This window comes from Ovis aries, chromosome 26 (assembly GCF_016772045.2).
Source record: "Ovis aries strain OAR_USU_Benz2616 breed Rambouillet chromosome 26, ARS-UI_Ramb_v3.0, whole genome shotgun sequence".
In the NCBI taxonomy this organism is placed as follows: Eukaryota; Metazoa; Chordata; class Mammalia; order Artiodactyla; family Bovidae; genus Ovis; species Ovis aries.
Window position 1 is genome coordinate 10,861,537 of NC_056079.1, and position 23,623 is coordinate 10,885,159.

General features: G+C 39.4%; 1 protein-coding gene and 1 pseudogene across 1 annotated transcript in view; one reads left to right on the top strand and one right to left on the bottom strand.

Annotated features, from left to right (window-relative positions):
- Positions 1–23,623, top strand: part of TENM3 (teneurin transmembrane protein 3) — a 2,757,765-nt gene that overhangs the window by 622,709 nt on the left and 2,111,433 nt on the right. The gene's annotated exons all lie outside the window — the stretch shown is intronic.
- Positions 2,703–6,793, bottom strand: LOC105605134 (uncharacterized; annotated as a pseudogene).

The window sequence follows — 23,623 nt, forward strand, 5'->3', positions numbered from 1 at the left end:
CTTTCAAATCTGGTTTTAAATCTTAGAAAGCCAGTTCAATGAAGTTTCTATTACATGCATCATCCTTGTCAAGTGCTAACTTAAATATGTTTCCGCAAGAAATATTATTTCCTCACCCCTGCCCAAGGCTTCCACTGATAACACATCGTCAGCCTAGGATGGAGATTTCAAGGGTGACAAAATGTCATTTACATAATAAATGTTACCCTCTTTTCAGTTTCAGGAATGTCTTATCAATAATTTAGAAAGAATTAATAATATATTTATAATACATGCTAGAAGTAGGATAAAATTATTTATAAATGCTTAATAAATGTTTGATAATGCTTTTGCCATCCATGTTATAAATGATAAATAGGTGACTATAGATACCTTGTTAAAAATTAATGCCCACTGGTTATGGTTATTCTATAATGGCTTGAAAATGTTATTAAAAAAGTGAATTAACCTGATGCTTTCTATAACCAGTTGTGGCAAAATATAAACTTTAAGGTAGTTTGTACAAATTCTTGGGTTATTACAGCTAATCATATTTACTCAGTACTGGTGATTTTCTATGCATAATACCAAGGCCACAAAGATCCAGTTTCTCTTAATCCTAAATTCTAAATCAGTAGTTGTCAAACTTTGATTTATTACATCCTGAGATATTACAGATTTAAGGAAATTACATTTAAATCCTTTACACTCAAATGTGAACTTCAAATTGTACTTTTTAAAATTAATTTTTACTGGAGTATAGTTGATTTACCATGTTATATTACTTTCTGCTGTACAGCAAAGTGAATCAGATATATGTGTATATATATTCTCTCTGTTTTAGATCCTATTCCCATATAGGCCATTACAGAGTGGGAGAATTCACTGTGCTATACAGCAAGTCCTTATTCTGTGCAGTTCAGTTCAGTCGCTCAGTCGTGTCCGACTCTCTGCAACCTCATGAATCGCAGCACGCCAGGCCTCCCTGTCCATCACCAACTCCCAGAGTCTACCCAAACTCATGTCCATCAAGATGGCGATGCCATCCAGCCATCTCATCCTTTGTCATCCCCTTCTCCTCCTGCCCTTAATCTTTCCCGGCATCAGGGTCTTTTTCCAATGAGTCAACTCTTCTCATGAGGTGGCCAAAGTATTGGAGTTTCAGCTTTAGCATCAGTCCTTCCAAAGAAATCCCAGGGCTGATCTCTTTTAGAATGGACCAGTCCAACTCTCACATCCATACATGACCACTGGAAAAACCATAGCCTTGACTAGACGGACCTTTGTTGGCAAAGTAGTGTCTCTGGTTTTGAATATGCTATCTAGGTTGGTCATAGTTTTCCTTCCAAGGAGTAAGCATCTTTTAATTTCATGGCTGTGGTCACCATCTGCAGTGATTTTCTTATTAGTTACCTAATTTATATATAGAAATAGATGGGGAAACAGTGGAAACAGTGTCAGACTTCATTTTGGGGGGCTCCAGAATCACTGCAGATGGTGACTGCAGCCATGAAATTAAGACGCTTACTCCTTGGAAGAAAAGTTATGACCAACCTAGATAGCATATTCAAAAGCAGAGACATTACTTTACCAACTAAGGTCCATCCAGTGAAGGCTATGGTTTTTCCTGTGGTCGTGTATGGATGTGAGAGTTGGACTGTGAAGAAGGCTGAGCACCGAAGAATTGATGCTTTTGAACTGTGGTGTTGGAGAAGACTCTTGAGAGTCCCTTGGACTGCAAGGAGATCCAACCAGTCCATTCTGAAGGAGATCAACCCTAGGATTTCTTTGGAAGGAATGATGCTAAAGCTGAAACTCCAGTACTTTGGCCACCTCATGCGAAGAGTTGACTCATTGGAAAAGACTGTGATGCTGGGAGGGATTGGGGGCAGGAGGAGAAGGGGATGACAGAGGATGAGATGGCTGGATGGCATCACGGACTCGATGGACATGAGTCTGAGTGAACTCCGGCAGGTGGTGATGGACAGGGAGGCCTGGCATGCTGCGATTCATGGGGTCGCAAAGAGTCGGACACGACTGAGCGACTGAACTGAACTGAACTGTAGTGTGTGTATGCCAGTGTCAATCTCCCAATTTGTCCCTCCCCCAGTTATCCCCTTGGTAACTGTTAGTTTGTTTTCTACATCTCTGACTCTACTTCTCTTTTGTAAATAGGTTCATTTGTGCCATTTTTTTAAAATTCCGCATATAAGCAATATCATATGATATTTGTCTTTTTCTGTCTGACTTGCTTCACTCAGTATGACAGTCTCTAGGCCCATCCATGTTGCTGAAAATGACATTATTTTGTTCATTTTTGTGACCGAGTGGTATTCCATTGTATATTTCTACCACATCTTCTTTATCCATTCATCTCTTTATGGACATTTAGATTGCTTCCCTGTCTTAGCTATTGTTAACAGTGCTGTTATGAACATTGAGGGTCATGTGTCTTTTTGAATTACGATTTTCTCTGGATAAATGCCCAGGAGTGGGATTATTGGGCATATATCCAGCATAGTATGAACAGTAGCAGAGGACCTTGGACAAGTAAAAGGACAAGAAAGAGCCTCTGTAATGGCATAGAATGAAAGAAATATTTAAAAAAACAAATCAATTGCACTTTGTGTGAGAAGAAATTTAAGGTTGTAGCATAGGACTGCAGTTTCCTAAGGCGGTTTTTATTTATTTTTACTTTTATTTGCATTTATTTTTTGCGGCATTTATTCCCGGGCCATAAGTTTTTGTTTCTTCTGGGATATCTTTTTCTTCTGTGCCACCTCCTCTTCTGGTTTAGGAACAATCTGTTCTTTTTCCATAAGGATCATGTCAATGTGGCAGGGAGAGCTCATGGAGGGGTTGACCCGACCGTGAGCTCTGTTAAGTGCTGCACCACCTCTTGGGGGCTTTGTTCACCTGGATGTGCTCAATGACCAGAGAATCTACGTCTAAGCCCTTGAGTCCAGCATTACTCTCTGCATTTTTGAGCATGCGTAGTATAAATTCGGCACTCTTCTTGGGCCACCGACCCTGGGTCCTGTGTTTGGCCTGTGTACACCTACCAACTCCACCCTTGTAATGACCAAATGGCACACGTTGCTTCTTTAAAGTGCCATCCTTCAGATACTTGGTGGCTTTCTGAATATGCATACCCTTTATGGCCTGGGCAGTTTCACGAGTATTCTTAAAGTGAACACGAAGATTTGAACCTCTTGATTTGCATGATTTTGTGGGGTTTTCAAGTTGAGTGACTGGTGCACCATTTTTAGGGGTCACATCAGGCTGCTTACCGGAAAAGCCCTAAGGAGGTTTTTAATTTGGAATTGTCACCCAGTCTGCTGGACTCTCACAAAGAAAAGCATGGAGTGATGAGTAAGTGACGAGGGCTCTTAAAGGTTAGAAGCATTAACTCTGGGTAACCACTGGGATTTCAGGTATGGAATAATCCATTTCTCGCACATCCCAGAAAAAGGAGGGGCTGAGTTTCTCCTATACTCTACAAAAAGTATGTACCCACCCCGTACGTCACCCATATCATTTATACATATGTTTGTATATAATGGGCTTCCCTGATGGCTCCCACAGTAAAGCGTCTGCCTGCAATGCGGGAGACCTGGGTTTGATCCCTGGATCAGCAAGATCCCCTGGAGAAGGAAATGGCAACCCACTCCAGCACTCTTGCCTGGAGAATCCCATGGACGGAGGAGCCTGATAGGCTACAGTCCATGGGGTCGCAAAGAGTCGGACACAACTGAGCAACTTCACTTCACTTCACTTGTATATAACATTTTTTGAAACTTATTTCGTATTTGTGAAACCACCCAATAGCCTGCTCCCCAGAGAAGAAGGGTGCTGTGAGGAGCTTCCAGGAAAACACCTCTGTGAATTCCGCATATGCCTACTAGTCCACTGATCTCATGAAATGTGAGAGGCTGGGGCTGCTGGCCTAACACAGGGGGTGTAATGAGGAAAAGCAGTTGCCTCCACCATCTGACCAACAGTACAGGAATTCACGGGGACAAAGTGTGAAACTCTCAAACGGAATGTTGTGGGGTTATTTTTGGTTATTCTGAAAGAAGCTTTTCTCTAGACATATTTTGCCAAAGGACTTTAACATGAAACCGTGGGTGGAGCAGGATTAGCCCCATGGGCGCAGAGTGGGGAGTTTTCCTGCCAAAGCCAGCATCGCATCTCCACAGGCACGCATGCGCCTGTCACCCTGCTGCGTCGGGACAGGGGGGCCACCGCTGATGCTGAGTGCACACCGCACCCATGGGGACACAGCTGCATTAGGTGCTGAGGGAAAACAGTTCAGTAAGGTTTTCCTGTCCACGACTTCATACACGAGGACAGACACACTCAGACTTGGCCCTAGCACACTTATCTTTATTACATTAATAAAAACAGTTCCAAAGTTTAAGAGTTCTACAGAACTCATTCTGCAGAAGATGGCAACAATATAAAATACACGGTGTTCCTGGAGTGAATTTAAAGGACTGCAGCCAGGTAAGGAGGAATAGGCGTCTCTGAGGATGAGAGGCAGCTTTAAGATACTTATGATGAAAGTCAAGGCGTGGCTTGGTAAAGTAAGCACAGTGTTCAGGAAGGGGTGTATCACTTGCAGTGTGTATTATCCCAGGATGTGCAAGAGAGTGAATCGTTTGTGAGAATGAAAGTATGTTTGTTTTATTGGAACAAAAACTGAGATTGAGGATTAAGGGATTTAAGAAATTCAAAACTTGAGTAAAAACTCAGGGATGACCTCACTCTGCTCTGAATTTACCTGTTATGAATCATCCAAGTGATTTATTTCATAGCTAGCAAGCACTGCCCTTCCTTATTATTCAGTTCCGTTCAGTTCAGTTCAGTCTCTCAGTCATGTCTAACTCTTTGCGACCCCATGGACTGCAGCACGCCAGGCTTCCCTGTCCATCACCAACTCCCAGAGTCCACCCAAACCCATGTCCATTGAGTTGGTGATGCCATCCTACCATCTCATCCTCTGGCGTCCCCTTCTCCTCCTGCCCTCAATCTTTCCCAGCATCAGGGTCTTTTCAAAGGAGTCAGTTCTTCGCATCAGGTGGCCAAAGTATTGGAGTTTCAGCTTCAGCATCAGTCCTCATTATTCCTATAGGGCTTTTTTGTCTCCTTAATTAAATCATCAGCTTTTGGGGAGTAAAAAATACCTGCTATCTCATCAACAAGCCCTGAGCTGGGTACCTAACTGGCATCCAAAAATCATTCATGGGTTTCAGGGTTAGTCACAGGGTCACGCACAGTTGGTCACTTTTTTCTGCTTTAGTTCACTCTGCTGGATCCAGTTGCAGTAATTCACTCAGTCAGGTCAGTCTAGGATTGTGGCAGACCATAAAATGGAAATTAAGGGACCGACTTGAGAAATATGGAGAAAATCATCAGTAGAATTTAGTGACACACCGGATAGAGTATGACAGAAACTCAGGTGCCATTTTGGAAAATGCCAACAGCATCGTTGAGGGCAAAATCACCTGAGCATGTGCCTTTATGCAATCAGGCAGTGCCATAAAAGATCTCGTTATCACAGGAGCCTTTTCTCCCCCTCTCCTTCCTGGCGTGCAAATACTGTCAAGCTACATTAGCACCGAAAGGAGTTAGATTGCAGTGACCTTTACTAATCCACCGCATTTATGTTTGTACTTTTCTCGCAATAAATGTAACATTACAATTATTAATGTCAGCATTTTCTTTGGAAACAGTGGTGAACTCATTAAGCACACTGCCAGGTGTTGCCCACCCCAGGTGTGAACCTAGTGGTTAGTGAGATGTAAATAACTCTTTATGGAAAATTTGCAGTCTACGGAATTAGTAACCGCACACAAAGCCAAACTAGTTTCCTGTGATTGGCTTCCTTACACCACTAGCTGCTTTAGTGCAGGTTGAATGAAAGAGTAACAGATGCCCCTCCTTTTAGGATATAAATCAGATTAGCATCTACCTCCTTGCCCTCTGTTTTACAGAGATAGCTGTCAGCCTTTGCACAAAAATGGGGAGAGATCCACAGTGAAGCGTATGTCCGGATGCTTAGTATAATTTCACCCCGTTTCTCTGGGATGCGAGCCCTGTGAGCAGTGATGACGTTTGTCCAACCACTAAGATACTCGTTATTGCCTCAGCATCTCCCGTATCACTTGCTATTTAAGGGAATGGCATCTGGTGGTGGGGGAGAGGCGAACCATACTCTCGGATCCTTACGCGACAGCTGCTGGGCGGCTAGCAGCTGTTTCGAGGTTCCTTTCCTGGTTCAGATGCTGTTTTCCATTTCTCTTTCTGTAATCTCTGAAACAAATGTCAACATGATTAGGAGAGGGAAAAAAAAGAAGCATGTTGAGATCTCAGAGTCCAGATGAGCCAGTCTGTTAGGCTACTGTGACAGCTGTTTGTTACTACCTGATGTCATCTTTAAAGAGGCCAGATCCTTGAACAGGTTGTGAATTCCCACGCGTGACATAATAGCGCTAACGACGGAACCCTGCCCCCTGCCGCCAGCGACGGGTGGCTGCCGTACTAAGTATGTGGGTCTGCAAACTAGATTCGATTAATATAATTTACACTGGATAACTTGTAAAGCAGTCATGTTTCACTATTTCTGTAGCCTGAGTTTTTTTTGCAACATGGAGACTGCTTATTTTTACTTACTTGATGCTGCTGTGGGTACAGGTAGGAAGTAATTATTTTGATGAGATGTTATGTTGCGCAAGTGGGCCACCCAGCTATAAGGTCTTCGGCAAGTGACTTGACCTCCCAGGGAACGCAGGGGTAATAATTTCAGCCTCATAATGCTGCGGTGAGTAATGCATGAGGTACCGTGTAATTATCTATCAATTAATACTGAATATAGCCTGTGTTCATAAATGCTGGTGTCCCACTGTTTTAGTGAAGCAGTAATCTATGCAGTGAAGTGCCTGTTTGGGTTCTTCAGTAAACACGCATTGACTGAGGATGAATTACATGTTGTTGCACTTTCTTGGTTGACCAGTCATCTCCAGTGCCTTCCGTGCCCAGTGCTCTCACCACCAGCAGCACTGTTCCTGGGAAGAGTTCACTGTCAGGGGGAGCCCTTCTGCAGAGCCACACCACTGCCCTGCTGCCACCGCCTCCGCACTTCACCCACAACATCTAGGTAGATTGGTTGAGAGTCCTTTTTTTATACCATTTAGTTTCCTCCTCTGTGTAATATGATTATAATAATTATCACAAAAGCCCTTTGACTTAGCATTGCACTCTCAATATAGTGTGAGTATAAGAAGAGATGAAGGGGCAGTTTGATTAGAATCAACCCCTTGATGGCAAGGACTGTTGTCTTTGCAGCTTGTTAGCCATACCCAGGAAGGCCGGTGCATCTAGCAGGCTTTCAACATAGTCATTGAATGGTGAGATGAAAGAGCCAGAAATTTTTAAGCATAATAGGTAGGATAAGTTTAACTAGGAGCTCTCATTTATAATATTCTGTCCTGTATGCACAATGTATACAGGGCAGATGTTAAATGATTTTGTCATCAATTCAGAAGAAATTAGAGATAGCAGGTTCAGGTTCATCTTGGTATAATTCATTGCAGTTTTCTTAATCAGGTCCTAGAAAGAAGGATACTTTTATTATTATTTGTTTAATTCACAAAATAGCTCTGTATTTGCTATGAGCCATGGTTAGGTCATCTATTCCTCACAGTAACCCCATGAGGGAGTTACTGTAAGTATCCCCACTGTAAACCAGTAGAAATACATGCATAGAAAGCGTAAGCACCTTGACCTCATTCATACATTTGGTTGGCCATGGCGGTCAAGCTCTCCGTTATTGCAACATCCTTCTGAGACCACACACTGCCTGTCTACTTAGTGGATCATTTTATATGGTGGACATGTGAGGGAGAGGAAAAGTAGAGTGAGGAATGAAAATAATAATTTCTAAAGCCATTGTCAAAGGAGGCAGGGAGATGGTGCAGCTGAGAGAAACCAAGAATTGGGGACTTCTTGTAGTGAGTGAACTCTGGGCACAAAATAAGTGTGCTATAATCTAGCCCCTGTCTGCTCTTGCACTCCTGTCATGTAACCTCCTCCATAAACGCAGTGATTTATTCAGAGCTGGCAGTGTCTTCTATTATTAATCTTCTTCTTCCATCTCTGCCCCATCTGCATGCTCACATGCTTTACCCAAAACTGAGCTCAAACTTCACCTTCTCTGGGAAGGAATCCCCTATTTGGGTAACTTTTTTCCCATGTTTCTCTTGCATGTTCTTGAACACTTGATTATAACAAGTGTACTGTGTTGCCTAAAGAGCCTTTGTTTCTGAAAGTGTCATATTGATGAAAAAAATAATTAGCCTTGAAAAAAGAAAAGGCTCTATGTCCTCTGTGGGGGGTGAAGGTATTCTTCCTCCTGACTTAGATTTTGAGACTTTCTAAAATAATTAAGGTTGGGAAGACCTTATAGTTAATTCAGTCTTTCTCCATTCTGTGTTCTATCTAGTTACATTCAAAAGGAAATCAAGATTCTGAGGGGGAAAAATGTATCAAATATATAGAATGAATAAGGGACAGGGTTAGCTCCCCATTGGAAACACTTTAATGAACTATTCTTATCAATAAAAAGCTGACACTTGCCACTTGAAATGTGTCAAGCAGAAGCTGTGCACTTTGCCTGGAAAATTATATTCAAAAACAATAGTAATAGTTGCTAAAACTTCCTGAACAGGTAACTTGTCCAAAATCATGTATCTGCTAAAGTATATATTAAACCCAGCCTAACCCTGTAACTCAAGCTCTTTATCATCTTCACACTGGACCTCTCACTTCTGTGTCTGCTTTTCAATGGGGAAAAAAGGGGGAAATACTTAGTATGAAATTCTGATCAGCATCACAATCCAAAGAAGGACATGATGAAGGTCATAAGTTGGCCTTTTCTCGGGGTAAAGGGGGGCAGAGTGTAACTTGCTTTTGGAAGGGGAACTTACAAAGGAGAGGGCAGGAGTAAAGGTCTTTACCAAGGGAGGGGCTGTGTGAACAGAAAGGGGCAGAAAGGCAGGCCCTGCAACCTGCTGTGCAAAGCTCTGCCAATACTGCTCGAGTCCAGCTCTGTTTTCCTTTACGCACATAGAAAAGACCAAATGAGTGGTTTGTGGGAGGTCTACGCATCCTTATTTTTAGCATTTTATATCCAGGCTATTAAGAGGGAAGCTGAAGTCTTGCATTGTTCGCCACACATATTCAGGTTGTATTATCTGTGCTTTAAACATCACACAAAAGCACTTGTGTAACTAACAGCTGCCTTTCCCCAGTCAAATAAGGGTCACAAGAGGTGGCATGCCTAGAAGAGTTATGCAGTATCTCAGGCCTTTGCTCTTCTAATCCCTGTGTGGAAAAGCCATTAATGCATTTCTTCAGAAGTATTTTCTGTTGTTCTCAGATGAAAGGTAGCATCTCACTGTAGGCATATTGTACTCAGTAATCGCGAAAGTAGGCGATGGAGGTAAGAAGTCAGTTTGGATGGCAGGTCAGCTTACCCCAGCAAGAGTGCCAGTTAACCTGTAAGATGGAGCTGTATGCATTTCATCAAGAGAGTGTAGCGGTTTCTTTTCACAGCGGTTTCTTTTCACGTGAATATATAGTAAAATAGAGGAACTTCTGTTTTAAAGAACAGTTAACCGATGTTCCCTACTTCCAGTACCATTCAAGGCAGAGACATATCCTGAATACATTCTCCACAGTGACATTTGCATGTTTGAGGTTTATTTCCTTCACCACCATCTTGTGTCTAAGTGACAGTGGCGGATTTACAGGAAGCAGTTAGCTCAATTGCCCTTTTTCCTTAAACTCTGAGAAATGTCCTTACAAATCTTTCCCTTCTCTACCAAGTAGAAAGGAATGGGACAGTGAGAAAAAGAGCTCTGCTAGTTCCAGCAGCAGGCTCAACCAGTGCCCACTGGTAATAGATTTTTTATAAACATCTTCATGATGCCACCTATTGCTCACCCTGTGCTTCAGTATTTGAGAAATGGGCAATTATTAGCCGAGCAGACCGAGTTCCAGGACTCTGAATGCACAGGGACTGTGATTTTCCAGCCATTCAAGCCCATATTGTATTGTCCTCAGGAGAAGGGGGCGACAGAGAATTAGATGGTTAGATGGAATCATCGACTCAGTGGACATGAGTTTGAGCAAACTCTGGGAGATGGTGAGGAACAGGGAAGCCTGGAGTGTTGCAGTCCATGGGGTCACAGAGTCAGACACGACTGAGCAACTGAACAACAGTACCCTAAGTTTACCACTGCTTGGATTCGGTATTTACACTTGACTTTTCATGACAAATGAATATGAGACTTTCAATGGTTCCCATTATGCCCACTTTGTCTTTGAGTCTATTCTCCACTTGCCTCTCACAGGGTCACCCACGTGACATCAGATTGTGGTATTTGGGGGTAAAAGGTGAAGGGGGGAAGACTGGATAGAAAGTGATTTGGGTTCAGTGGGAAAGTAGTATTTTTAGAGATGGGAGGCATATGTATACTCTAACTATAGACTGTGAAAACTGAGAAGAAATTATTTAAAGAGGAGATGCATTTTATTTATTATTAAAGAAAAGTTTTGTTGTATTTTTATTTATAATACTTGTTTTCTTGATGAAGCTAGACTAATTATATAACTTAGTTTTTAATAATAAAGGTCAGTATATATCAAAAAGAGCCACTTGATTAGATGTCTTTTATTTATAAGATAATCCTATTAAAATGTCAATTTATATAATCTTTTAATATTTATGCAGAATAATAATTACCATCTATATAATTAATATTGCAAATGATCTTATTTGAAATAAAATAGAACATTAAAAAGAAACAAGTACATAACATTTCATATCTTAGCAAGCTATTATTTTAGCATTTTTAAAACAAATTGTATTAAGCCTTCCAAGAGTGTTCCCCTATCTAAGCAAGATAATCTATAAAAGTAAGATGTTTGCTCAGAATGCTGTCTTTGTTCCTTCAGTCCCTAGGATATTCTTTAGGGCATAATTGGTGCAATGGGTATTTTTTCATTAATAGTATATGATGTATTCTAAAGCATAGAGATGGAATTCGTATTTAAACATGCAGAAAGATAGACTAGTATGTGTGTTGCTTTCCAATTTGTTCTTTTCCAGCACTGCTGCTGCTGCTAAGTCGCTTCAGTCATGTCCAACTCTGTGCAACCTCATAGATGGCAGCCCACCAGGCTCCGCCGACCCTGGGATTCTCCAGGCAAGAACACTGGAGTGGGTTGCCATTTCCTTCTCCAATGCATGGAAGTGAAAAGTGAAAGAGAAGTCGCTTAGTCATGTCCGACTCCTAGCGACCCTGTGGACTGCAGCCTACCAGGCTCTTCCGTCCATGGGGTTTGCCAGGCAAGAGTACTGGAGTGGGGTGCCATTGCCTTCTTCTCTTTTCCAGCACAGCAGGGCACTAATAATAGGGCAGGAAAAGGCTACAGTGACTTCTCACGGTAGTTTCCAACTCTTGTTTTCTACTTACTATAATCCGAGGTGGCAGCACAATTCAAATACAAAGGAATAATTCTGAAACAAAAATGATGTGTCTGTTCCAAACACTTACATGTTTGAAATTGGAGACTTTTATGAACTATTCTTTCTTTTGGCAAACGTTTACTGCACTTGGGCTAATTTTCCTGCAGTAGGTCTTCAGTATGATCACAGACTATGAAGGGCCACGGGAGAATTCTTAGTGGTCCTCAAGGTAATTGTGCGTGAAAGTCACGGCAAAAGAGTGGACCAGCCCGGGTCCCCACTGGTGTTTCTTCCAATTATTATTTTGAGATGAGTCCATTGTATGACCTTAGCCATAACAGGAAACTTCCCTAGTTGCATTCATTCATTTATCACAGCCAGCGACTGCTCTGAGGACATAGTGGCCTCACAGATCTTATATTCTGGTGAGGAACTGTCAAATAAATAAGCTTATGAATATTTAAATAAGATCATTACAAGTTGCCGCTGCTGCCCTGAAGGAAATAAACTCACTGCTCTGAGAGAGGGAAAAAAAAAGAAGATAGATCTAATTTAGATGGTATGTTTAAGGAAAGTGTCAACCAGAAACATGTAGGCGTAGGGATGGTGAGAACAAAACTGTTACATGTGATAATTCTGGATCAGCTTATCTCTCGAGTTTGTTGTAAAATTGGTGGGAGGTCATTATTGTGGAAGAACATTAAAAAAATTGGAAATGAAATATAAATCTACAATTTTGTAAATTTTATAAAGTGTTAGAAAGATGCCTTTCCTTCCCTGATATTCAGAGGGCCATTTGTCTATGACCAACCTTATTTCTCTGGAGAAGGAAATGGCAACTCACTCCAATATTCTCGCCTGGAAAATCCCATGGACAGAGGAGCCTAGTGGGCCTCAGTCCATGGAGTCACAAAAGAGTTGAACATGACTTTTCGACTAAATAACAACAATAAACCTTAGTCCACTGCTAGGATAAGAAAGGAAATTAGACAGAATTTAAGAAGTGACTGCAAATCTAAGAATTTTGTCTAATAAATCAACCTGGCATGATACAATACCACCTTGAAGCCCAGTTCTATTATTCTAGCTGATAGAGTCATTTGGTTGAATGTTGCTTCTTAATATACTAAAATCTATTATAGTATAAACATAAAATTTTTATATTCCTGGATTTTATCATAGAGTTATTTAAAGTTTTTAAAGATTTAATAAACACAGATATAGAAAGCCAAGCAGAAGCACAAAAACATTTTTCTCTAACAGCAGGACCTATTTAATTTAATCTTAGAATACATGATTTATCTTTAAAGAGAGATACTGTTAGGGGAAAAAAAAAGAAAAACATTGTTCATGGCCATATGTTATTGTAAAACAGCATATTTGAATATTTTAAAGACACTAAATTTGGTCCAAATTGAAGTAGGCTTTTTTCTTTTGTTGACAGTATGAAGCATATGCTAGGAATATGAGCCATAATTAAGCAGTAAGACACAACAGGGTGTATGTGTTGTGCTGGGAACAGTCCATGTACTGCGTGTGTAAAGTATGTGGCCAAAAAGAGAGACGCCCACAGCCACCACGGTGGTGGCTGTCATCCAGCCCAACATACGAGCATATGCCTTTCAGCATGCTTTTGCTGTGTGAACATGCTCTTATTATGAATCATGTTACTTTATCCTATAAGAACATTTTCAATCATTATACTTTGGGCGAAAACCAGAAAAATGCAAATCCCATAATGAGACCTCTTCTTTTTCTTGATGTGGAAAGGGTTTGCTTGACAGCATTTCCTATGTGTTTCGGGTTTGCTTCAGTTGGGAATATGGCTTTCGTACTAGTTGGCAAAGTAGACAACAGGAGAGACAGAGGTGGTCTAAACCACCTTTGGGGAAGGTGCTAAGGGAAGTGCTAAGAGCTAAATCTTGAGCACTCGCATGCCGTTGAAAACTGAAGTCATTTGTTTTGCCTTTCCAATTTCAGGAAATAGGTTTGACCCTCTGAAGTTCTTAAATGAGAGAAGCATAAATCTTATTCCAAGGATCCTTTGAGCTTTAAAAAACAAAAACAAAAAAACTTTTTTTTTTTTTTTAAGTAACAAAACAGAGAAAATTTCAAATTCACCAAGTTCTGGTTACATTTAGGATTGTATTTTGAGAAACTAACAAAATGTATGTCGCCTTTTACTCTAATTAACAATGTGGTGTTGCTTTTAAGAGTTGGAAAGGGTCTTAGGCAAATCATTTTTCTTTCAACCATCTTTAAAAATGCACTGTGAGAAGTGAGGCTTTGAAAAGAAGAGGGAAGACTTTTTGAGATGAGACGCTAAGGAACGCCCTGAAGACATAAGGCAACCCTATTCCTCTTGCGGACCAGATGTGTCTAATACACAAGCTCCAACCACGAATGAAGTCACATAGAATAGAGTATATACTCTTTGTAATAAAATTAGATCTAGACTGGGTAGCCATTTTTTAATGACATATGAGTGTTTAATTGGGAATAACCAACATTAAATGAGACACTATTTGTAACCATGTACAGTAATTAAAATGCCAATACCCACTGAAATTGGATGAATAATAACTGACATGACTTGGTCTGAGAAAATTAAAAGAGTTAAAGCTTGAGGTAGAACTTGTTGAATTTGGGGTATCCCTCCTAAAAAGAGAAAGAGAAAAACAGGAAAAGATCCCACTGTAACTGGAAGTTGTATTTCAGTATATTGAATTTTCTAGACTATTTTAACAATGTTTATAATAAAGCCCTTAAAATATTTTCATAGTTAAAATCTTAGGTTTTTGAATTCAAAGTATATCTTATCTGCAACATATGAAATTTACACAGCTAGAAGTAAAGAATACTTCTTTTCTCAAAAAGCTCAAAATTTAGGGAGACAGATAAGACAATTCAAAGGGGGTTGTGATTTAACAAGGAAATAGGTCAACTGCCTTAAGAAACAGATGGGGATTCAAAGGAGGGAACTATTTGTTTCGGAGATGTGAGGCGTGGTCTTCTGGAGGGAGTTTGAGGTAGCGATTCAGGTGTGGATGGGCCATGAATAAGTAGAAGAGAGGTAACTAGGGCCGCATGACTGGATAACTTTAGGTGGAGTGGTTTGCCATGCCCTCTTCCAAAGGGTATCTTTCCAACCCAGGGATCAAACCCAAGTCTCCTGTGTCTCCTGTATTGCAGATGGATTCTTAACCCACTAAGCCACCAGGGAAGTCCGAAGTGACTACACAGTAAATAGTAAGAAGGCCCAGTTTGCCCTAGAAATCAGTGGCTTGGAGTGTAGAATGTTACAGAAGAAAGGCTTTTGTGATCTTTGCTTCTGATCACCTTCTTTTCAGAGGAAAACTCCAGTGACCCCAGAGTTGCGGGTGGCTGAAACATACACAGTTAGAATAAGCCCAGAGCTTAATGCCAATGTGCTGACTTCATTGTCCGCTGATATTTTTGTATGGTGAACTAATTTGAAAGGCATAACAAAGAAGTATTTTATCTTAGCAGCAGTAGAAACCTGTGAAGGATTGTGCATGAGGTGGGTTGAGACAAGCCTTCAAGTAAGATCCCTCAAATGTTGGGTATAGGAAGGATTGAACCCTTGTGTCAGATTGTGTCAATCAGTTCAAAAAACAATTAAATGTATCCATGAAGATCGATGTATAATGGATTACTAAGGAGACACTGAGTATTTGGGGGGTGCATTTTTTGTGTATCATGGAAGATAGTTTCTATGTCTGAAGAATCAAGGAAACAGTCCACCAGAGAATCTTAATTTCCTCAGACTTGGAGAAAACCTCCCCGCATTTATGTACTTCTGTATTCTTTCACAATGTTATGGTCTTGAGAAAAATAATATATGCCTCAAAAGAGATAAATGATCAGATAGAAATGGGGAAATAGAAATATAGGTAGATCGTTTATTCTTAGATATCTTATTACTTTCTTTTTCATTCACTAAAAAATGAAAATTTGTTGTAAGTAGAGGGAATAAAATAGTTAAAAATCATGAAGTATTAGTAACTCAGTCATGTCCAAGTGTTTGTGACCCCTTGGACTGTAGCTCGCCAGACTCCTCCATCCATGGAATTCTCCAGACAAGAATACTAGAGTGGGTAGCCATTCCCTTCTCCAGGAGATCTTCTTGACCCAGGGATTCAACCTGGGTCTCCTGCATTCCAGATGGATTATTTACCATCTGAGCCACTTCATGACTACCTGTCAAACCAAAAGAAAGTCCAGACTATAAGATTTTGAACTTAAAATTAGTATGCTACAACTGACTTAGGAGGAAAACAAAAACTCATGGACAATGGTTTTTTAGAGAAATCCACCTTATCCTGGCAGCGTCCACATCATAATTGTCTTAAATAACACGGCTCTTTGATAAAGATGCTGCTAGAGAAATTGGTGTTTTGGGTGACAGCCTGGGTAGTCAGGCTAATGAACTTCTCTTGGGGGCCAAGGGTATGTTAATTACCTGTCTCTTTGCTCCTCATGGATGAACAGCTTCAGCCTGGGGAAAAGCTGTGTGTATGCCCAGAAATGTGACTCCCTTCCCCTTCTTTGCAGCCTTGTGGTTGGAACTGCTAGGTGTTTCTGCTTAAATACAACACAAGAGGAGGTCTGTATCTTTTACGGGCAGAAAAGTCCATTCATATAGGCAAATAATTAAGGATGCAAACTGAGGTGAAAATAATTTAAGGTGAATAAGGTGAAAAAAAGAAAGCTTCAGGTTTTGTGAAATAGTTCCTTTCAGTGGGGCAGGCAAGTAGGTCTATCATCACTGAAATGTTCCTGTTCCACATTTGCTTTTATTTTGCTATTGGAGACCGGGAAACAAAATATCCCCTGGAAAATAAGGGGAAATTGTTCATTCTTTATTCACCATAATTGAGCCTGAAAATTTCAAGTAACGCTGCTCAGATGGAAAATGCCACAGAAAGCACCATGTGGGTCTAGTTCAAGTAGCAAATGTGAAGCGTTTGTTAAGCAAAATGTACCTTTCAAACACAGCTGAAAACATCAACAGGAAGATAGGAATGGTTCATCACATTTCTTTATCTTTTAAATTTTTTCATATTTGTCTAAGGTTAGCACAGACATTAGAAAACTATTACTTAGATTCATAAACATGAATTTATTTGAAGATTAAAACAATGAATTTTGTAACTATCAAAATTTAAGGACTTTCTTATGATTGCAAAGGTAATTCCATAAACTTCTCTTTTAAAAATGGACCTCAAGTTGATCAAGTTACAAATGGAGGAAAGTTTGGAGGGAACTTGGCTTAGACAGTGAGAGGATGTTCAGATAGTTTGGTAATGATGTGAATAGCTGTATTTATTTGTAGTTACTAGGCTCCTGGGCTTCTGCTGATGCTTCACATGTAGCTTTCAACTGGGCATAGCCTAAATTTAAGGTTATACTTTTTTCATTTTTGCTGAGTCTGGCAATCCCACTCATATGAAAAATAAGAAAATTGAAGTTAAAGAACTCTCCCTAAATCAGAGTTGTTAAGAAATAAGCTGGACCTGGAACCAAGCTCTTTTTTGCTTCAGAGCCTATATTTTAACTTCTGGGCTATAATTTAGCATGTGCTAATGAAACAACCCACAAGTTGAATAAGCAGAAAGACTTGATGACACAAACAATGGGTGGAATTTATCTCATTGACAAGAATTCTCAGATACTGTGAGAATGAAGAAAAATGTCTTTCACTTTTCTTTGAATTTATATTTGACATATTTATTGTCTTTATAGGAGAAGTTTCTCTTCAATTTGATTTGAATAGGCACTGAATAAACACAGCTGTTTAACTTTGGCACAAACAGCAATGTATGTAAAGTTTCTAAAGAGAATGAGCAGAAACTCTTTTCAGAGAAATGGAGAAACAAAAGTAGACTTCTATCAGGTTGGTGTGAAAGTAATTGCAGTTTTTTCATTGATGCCATTTCTCATTTAATACTAGAATACATTCTTAAATATGCTTATATTATTCATCACTTTAAAGCACAATTCTCAGCTTATGGTTTTTTTGCTAGTGACTTATTACTTGTTTGTTTTATATGTATTTTGATTATGGAAATAATATTATACAAAAAGTAAATTTGAGTGATTTTCTTATTCAAGTTGAAAATGGGTCATAAAGCAACAGTGATAACTCACAACATTCACGATGCATTTGGCCCAGGAACTGCTAATGAAGGTACAGTGTAGTAGGGGTTCAAGAAGTTTTGCAAAGTGGATGAAAGTCTTGAAGGGGAGGAACATAGTGGCTGGTCATTGAAAGTTTACAACAACCAATTGAAAGCCAGCATCAAAGCTGATCCTCTTCCAACTACGTGAGAAGTTGCCGAAGAACTCAACACTCACCATTCTACAGTTGTTCAGCATTTGAAGAAAATGGTAAAGGTGAAAAAGTCCGGTAAGTGGGTATCTCAGGAGCTAACCACAAATCAAAAAAAAAAAAAAAAAAGTCATCATTTGGAAATGTTGTCTTCTCTTATTCCGTGCAACAATGAACCATTTCGCAATTGGACTGTGACATGTGATGAAAAGTGGATTTTATGCCACAACCAGTGATGACCAGCTCAGTGGATGAAGTGATAAGAAGCTCCAACGCACGCCCCAAAGCCATACTTACACCAACAAAAGGTCATGGTCACTAAAATTTTCTGAATGCGAGCGGAACAATTACATCTGAGAAGTATACTCCACAAATTGATGAGATGCACCGAAATCTGGAAGCACTGCAGCAGGCATCAGTCGACAGAATGAGCCCAATTCTCCATGACAACACCCAACCGCATGTTGTACAACCTATGCTTCAAAAGATGAATCAATTGTGCCGCAAAGTTTTGCCTCATTTACCATGTTCACCTGACCCCTTGCTAACTGACGACTACTTCTTCAAGTGTCTCAGAAACTTTTTGCAGGGAAAACACTTCCACACCCAGCAGGAGGCAGAAAATGCTTTCCAAGAGTTCATCTAATCCTGAAGCATGAATTTTTTATGCTACAGGAATAAACAAACTTATTTCTCTTTGGCAAAAATGTGTTGAGTATAATTGTTCCTATTCTGATTAATAAAGATGTGTTTGAGCACAGTTATTATGATTTAAAATTCACAGTCCAAAACCACAATCACTCTTCCACCAACCTCATACAAATATTTTAAAGAAAAGAAGCGCCTTCTTACTGTAAATCCCACTAGATTGATTATGTGAAATAAAGTATTACTCATCAATTATTCATTCTGTGCAACAGTGCACCATCATTTTGGAGTTAAAAGAGTGAGGATAAACTATGATTACTGCCCCCATGAAACAAGAGAGAGAGACACACAGGATAGGGCATGAGAGAGCAGAGGGGTAAGACAGTGGCCTCCAGACCATCTGATTCATTTCCTGCTCTATCACTTACCAGCAGTACATCTATCTCTATGATCAATTTTCTCATCTGTCAAATGGGCATAATCATAATACAATCTCCTGTTAGGAAATGCAATTAAAAAAAAATTCAATTCGTGAAAAAATAAGAAAAAACCTCTCCACAAAGGTAGAAGAGAAAGAAAATTTTTCGTTATCAGACAAGCATTACACCAGAGCACATACCTCAGGCAATCCACTAAAGAGATTACAAAGACAGAAATACCCCCCTCCCCTGCCTCCAATATAGCCAAGCAGATACAACTCATTACACACTTCCTCAATCCTGACCATAATCCCTAAATAGGAGGCTGTGATGATGGCACTGTTGGTCAGCCATCATTCAACCCAAATTCATCTGGTCATGGCATTAACTGTATGTATTGGTTCATTGGTTTTCTCTGAAGGAAAAATAAACTTTCCATATTTTTGCAACACGAGATAGCTTCACAGTTTGGAAGAGGGTGCCTTCCAAGCTAGGCTCCTACCCTCCCAGGAAGATGGGGAGACAGTGTGATCATCTTTCTTGATGAATCCATTTCAAAGAGATGGTTCCCGAGTCCTTGAAAAAGATATCCCTGGCTCCCAAAGCTGGAATAAGGCTTATTTAGATTAAAAAAATAAAAAAGTTACATACATCTCAACCAAGGAGTAAAAAAACCTTAGAATTATAAATTTTCTAAGGTAAATGTTCTACAAAAATGAAGAGGGAGGGAGTGAGCTTTTTCTCTTACTTTCCACTGGTAGAATTAAGCCTTTTATTTTAAATTTTCATTTGCCCTCACACTTAAATACAGAAGGTGTTTGGGACAGAGACTCTTTGTTGTTGTTCAATCACTAATTTATGTCTGACTCTCTTAAATGCAATAAAATATTATTGCTATTATCAATTCCACATATTACTGTTGTTCATTCACTGTCATGTCCAACTCTTTGTGACCCCATGAATTGCAGCACGCCAGGCTTCCCTGTCCTTCACTATCTCGTAGAATTTGCTCAGATTTATTTTCATTGAATTGGTGATGCCATCCAACATCTCACCTTTTTTTGCCTTCAATCTTTCCCAGCATCAGGGTCTTTTCCAATGAACCAGCTCTTCGCATCAGGTGGGCAAATATTGGAGCTTCAACCTCAGCATCAGTCCTTCCAATGAATATTCAGGGTTGATTTCCTTTAGGATTGACTGGTTTGATCTCCTTGCAGTCAAAGAACTTTCAAGAGTCTTCAGCAGCATCACAATTTGAAAGCAATCAATTCTTCAGTGCTCAGCTTTCTTTATGGTCCAACTCTCATGTCCATACGTAACGACTGGAAAAACCATAGCTTTGACCATACAGACCTCTTTCAGCAAAGCTCTCTGCTTTTTAATATGCTGTGTAGGTTTGTCATAGCTTTCCTTCCAAGGAGTAAATGTCTTTTAATTTCATGGCTACAGTTACAGTCTGCAGTGATTTTGGAGCCCAAGAAAATAAAATCTGTCACTATTTCTATCTTTCCCCCTTCTATATATATATATATATGGCATGACTGGTCATATAATCAGTTGCTCATGTTTGTCTGTATGATCATTGATATAAATTGAATTGGTGGATAAAAGCCCCCTTAAAGACATGGTTATTGGAGTCATCAGAAAGATGTTAAAAAGCAGAGCTGTAAGTGGGTCATAATTATTGGCTGTTTGAGTGGGGAGAGGGAGATTATACAAGGAGGGTTGCAATTTTCAAACATGAATGAAAACAGTAATATCTACCAGGAGGTTAGAGTCAAAGGAAATAAATAAATGGGTCCGACCTAATAAAAACGACTATGTGCGGGAACAGTTGAGAAATTTGGTGAGAGATATTAATGGGGATCTTTTAATATGGAATTTAGATTTGATGAAAAGAGAAAGCACCATCTAGGAGATGGTAGAAGAGGAGAGTCAAGTGCTAAGTCTTTCTGTGGTATGTGTATAGAAATTTCATGAAAACAAGATTACCAAATTTATCAGTGTGACCACAGTTGGCCCTCCCTATGTACAGGTGTGGCTTCAAATGCACTAAAATACCCTTTTCTTTAAAGAACTTGAGCATCCATGCATTTTGGTACTCATGGGATTCTGGAACCAATCTCCCATGGATTTAGAGAGACAACTGTACAAATCCACATTCTAAAGTCTCCCTCCATTGAAACTTCCTGGTGGTCTGATGGCTGGGACTTGATCCTCCAGTGCAGGGGCATCAGGTCCAATCCCTAGTTAGGGAGCTAAGATCCTACATACCTTGCAGCCAGCCAAAAAACCAAGCATAAAACAGAAAATAAATTCAATAAGGACTTTAAAAATGGTCTACATAAAAAAAAAAAATCTTAAAAAAGTTAAGGTTTTCCTTCCTGATTCCTAGGGTCCCTCACAAAGCTTTTCACATGTTTATGAGCATCTTCTCCTTCTCTAAAACTGGCATGTGAGAAATTAGATCCTGTTGTTGAAATACAGAATAGTGCGATAAGGAGAGGAGAGTACTTATGACGCATACAAGCATTTTATTTGCTTACAACATGAGCTTCAGTCACTTTAAATACAAAAATTGTGTTTTTTCACCTTGCGCTTGCCCTGTTTTGCCTCGCACTTGCCAAGCACTTGCTCCAGTGTTGGTTCTTCATTGTTGCTTGGTTGCTTGAGTCCTGTCCAACTCTTTTGCAACCCCACGTACGGCAGCCCTCCAAGCTCCTCTGTCTATGGGATTCTCCAGGCAAGAATACTGGAGTGGATTGCTGATTCCTTCTCCATGGTTCTTCATAAAAGGTTGTGAAACTGAGCTGTGCAGTTGATGTAATGGTGTAAAAAGCTTGTGAATTTCTTGGGAATTGCTGCTCAGGAAGATGGTCTGGGGAGCCAAGGTGGTTTGGTGAGATTCCCAACCAACAAGGGCAAGTGGAATATGCAGTGGGTTAGAAGAGTTTGGTTATTTGTGTTCCTATGAAAAGAGTGTCAGTGTCGCAGAGTGTGTGTAGAAGCAAAGAAAACTAAGAGTGGCATTAGTATAAAATTAGAATTTCTATGGAATGCTCAGGAGAAGGCCAAAAGAAGGAAGACGTTTGCTTTGAAAAACTATAACCTTCACCCCCTCTCAACTCTCTCTTTGTAATTTAAGGGGGTTTCTCCAGTCACTTTTCCCTGCAAGAATTGTAGGTACCTCATTAAGCTGCCTCTAAATTGTATTGTGTGAATATTTTATGAGGCAATTTTGTTCATCTAATCATCATTTTGAGATTGACTAAAGAGAAGAGAAGGATTGGTTCCTTTCAGATATCTGCACTATTTGTTGTTGTTTTCACAAGTACTTTCCCTTTTCTCTACAGAACTGGATTTTATTATCCTAAGGACATTCATGCTTTATTCAGAATTTCTTCCTATTTGAATTGGCAAATTCAGTACTGGTATTTAACAATGAAGTCTCAGTGGAATATTCCTTTTTTATGTTGTCATTTTTTATTTTTTCTTTCCATCCTAGGCAGAAAAAGTGATGATGCCAAAGTGCCATAGACTCTGGCAAATTATCCATCCTATATAGAAAATTGAGACTCTTAATTTTTTTTTTTTTCCTAAGAATCAGTCTTTCTTGCTAAGAAGAGTGAGAATGAGAATCTTCAGTAAGAGATGTCTGGTCAATATGCAAGGTGGCATTTCTTTTCCAATTTCTAATAACCCTGTATAGCCCTTCAGTTATCTTTGTTTAGGAATAGTGGTATCATTTCATATCTAAAAATCAAAAAGTAAACAAACCAGCAAAAGTCAGAGGCAGCAACTGTATTATCTGGTAATACTAAGAGAAATAAGAAAAAAAAATTTTTTTCTCTTTTTCCAGAAAGAGAATCCCAATACAAAGCAAAATTCCTTCCATTATTAACCATAGGTCGAGTCTAATATTCTAAAGTACCTAACCTTTCTCTGGGAGAGAATTTTTCCTCAATTTGTTTTGTAGTGGACATTTTCCTTGAGATTTATATTATAACATAGTAATTTTAAACTTTTGGTGAGTGGTTTAGCTTCATCAATTGGGGCTTCAAATAAAACTAAGGAAGTAATGGCGCCCTGTACTTAGTTGCCCTGAATTCACCTGGGTTATGTTACCCTCCTGGACCTATGTTTTCAAGGAATTGTTCATAAATTGCAAAATGTGCAGTGGAGGGTAAACAGAAAGAAAGACCTGAATGTATCAAGGACCTGATCATGTTTAGCAAGAAGAGAACACTTTGGGACAACTTGATTAAGTATGTTAAAATATTGAAGGGGTTGTCACTTAAAAGAAATATTCTTTCACTAAATCACATTTGTGTAGTACATATGTGAGCAGCATATGTATGGTTCACAGTAGGCACATTTAGAAAGAGTATACTGAAAAATACTTTTGCATGTATAAAGCTGTAATGCATATACTCAGGAAATAGTGAGTTCTCTATCTTTAGTAGCTGTTAAAACAAAGATATTTTTCCATAGAAAGCTAATAATATTTGAGAAGAGATCACTATGTATAAAATTTTAAATTCATTTTAAACAAAATATAAACAATATACTTTTAATAGTACAACACAAAATATTTGACCATATATATATTTGTTTATAGAGTATTAAAGATATGATTATGTTTTAATAATTCATTCAATACAAACATATATAAGTATTTGTTTGCTAAATTAT